The sequence below is a fragment of the Monopterus albus genome, unplaced genomic scaffold, assembly GCF_001952655.1.
Source record: "Monopterus albus unplaced genomic scaffold, M_albus_1.0 scaffold169.1, whole genome shotgun sequence".
Taxonomy (NCBI): Eukaryota; Metazoa; Chordata; class Actinopteri; order Synbranchiformes; family Synbranchidae; genus Monopterus; species Monopterus albus.
Genome location: NW_018128049.1, coordinates 935044 through 936986, shown reverse-complemented (window position 1 = coordinate 936986; position 1943 = coordinate 935044). Strand labels below are relative to the sequence as shown.

Below are 1943 nucleotides of genomic sequence, written 5' to 3'. Positions count from 1 at the left end.
AAAACCAGAGGAGTTATAGGACAGGACGGGCAGGTGAGTAGACAGATGAACTGTTGTAACCAGAGGAGTCAGAGGACAGGACGGGCAGGTGAGTAGACAGATGAACTGTTGGAACCAGGAAAGTCAGAGGACCAGGACAAGCAGGTGAGTAGACAGGAGACGGCAGGGATACCTGCCACAGGAGTGGATTTACCAACATGACACAAGAATCAATAGCACAGACAACTGTCAGCACTATAACATAACATAACATAACATAACATAACATAACATAACATAACATAACATAACATAACATAACATAACATAACATAACATAACATAACATAACATAACATAACATAACATAACATAACATAACATAGAAATACACACATTTAATGCTCTGGTGACAAAAGAGCGTCTGCAAGAGGTTTAAATATGGAAGGGAGGTAATCAGTGGAAAGCGCCTCAGCTGTGCGCTTCACCCAGTGAGTCACTGATTATTGAATCCACCACAGCTGAGGCACCGATCCTGCAGAACAAGCGAGCGGGAGAGAGAAAGGGGGAAGAGAGGCAGGTTGCGCCGAGCGGACCTGACACATATAAACAAACAAGCAATCATACATAAAAACAATCACACATAAAAAAACAATCCTATATACAAATAAACAAATACAAACAAACAAACAGAAAATCCTACATACAGACAAACATACATACAAACAAACAATCATGCATACTAACGTGTGAAGAGAAACTGAGTTAAACTGGAATCTTCTGTCTCCAGTTTACGTGTAAAACAAACAAAGATAGGCCTATTTTTGGTCTCCAGTCTACATATAAACAGTCTAAGTATGATTCAGATATTGACTGAGATATTCCTACCTGCTGAGTTATACTGGCATTTGCATTTATGATTGTTTGTTTGTATGTATTATTGATCGTTTGTATGATTGTGTCTATGATTCTTTGTATGTGTGCATGGCTCCAACACCATCATCAAGTTTGCAGTTGTTTGGTGATCGGCCTCATCAGCAACAAGGATGCTGACTAGCCTACAGGTAGAAGATACAGCACATATCTGTGTGGTGCGCTGACAATAACCTGCTGCTTAACACCAACAAGACCAAGGGGCTCATTGAGGACTACAGGATAGAGAAAGGACGCACACATGACCCCATCTATATTAATGTTACTCTCATCTCGAGAAACCTAAATTATACTTACTGACGGTGCATGGGACCCAAATCTCTGAATCAGGAGCAGTGTTTGTGCAACAACATGAGATGTGGGTGTTGCATTTTGTTCTGCTTTAGGCTATACGCCACACACCCCCACATATTAACATCCATTGCAATTCAAGTGTTGTTGTGTGAAAATGAAAAGGCATTCATTTCAATATCACATATTATTTCAGCCACTTATTAAGCATTTATATGCAAAATAGACACTGTTCCTAAATGGTCTATAACATGCTAAAATGCAGCTTTGAGCAGATATAAGAAGGTTCCAACTATTTTGAAAAGACAAACGTTGTTGCTGCCTGGCTTCGACCCAGGGACCTTTTGCGTGTGAGGCAAACGTGATAACCGCTACACTACAGAAACCAAGACGCTTGGTGAGTGGCCAAGTGATGGCTCTCAGAGTATTCTAACACCCAGCAGCCCTTGTAGAGCATTTGAATCACTGGGATGTGGTTTGCCCAATCAAAATGCTTTTCGAGCTTAGTACACTTTGCTGCGGTTCCCGGCGTTACGCCATCCCTTGTCAGAGCAGTTTCTGTAGTGTAGTGGTCATCACGTTCGCCTAACACGCGAAAGGTCCCCGGTTCGAAACCGGGCAGAAACAGCAGTTTAATGCGACTTTAATCTCAAGAAGCCTAAATTATACTGACCGACGGTGCATGATTTTGGTATAACCACTCTTCCATTGTGTTGAAAGAAGGAGAGACAGTGTGGCAG

At 41.7% G+C, this 1943-nt stretch overlaps 2 non-coding genes across 2 annotated transcripts; one reads left to right on the top strand and one right to left on the bottom strand.

Moving 5' to 3' along the window:
• Window positions 1–1516: 1516 nt before the first annotated feature.
• On the bottom strand, window positions 1517–1589 carry trnav-cac (transfer RNA valine (anticodon CAC)). The gene has a single exon. It is a non-coding gene; the product is annotated as a tRNA-Val (tRNA).
• Window positions 1590–1757: 168 nt separating this feature from the next.
• On the top strand, window positions 1758–1830 carry trnav-aac (transfer RNA valine (anticodon AAC)). The gene has a single exon. It is a non-coding gene; the product is annotated as a tRNA-Val (tRNA).
• Window positions 1831–1943: the final 113 nt, after the last annotated feature.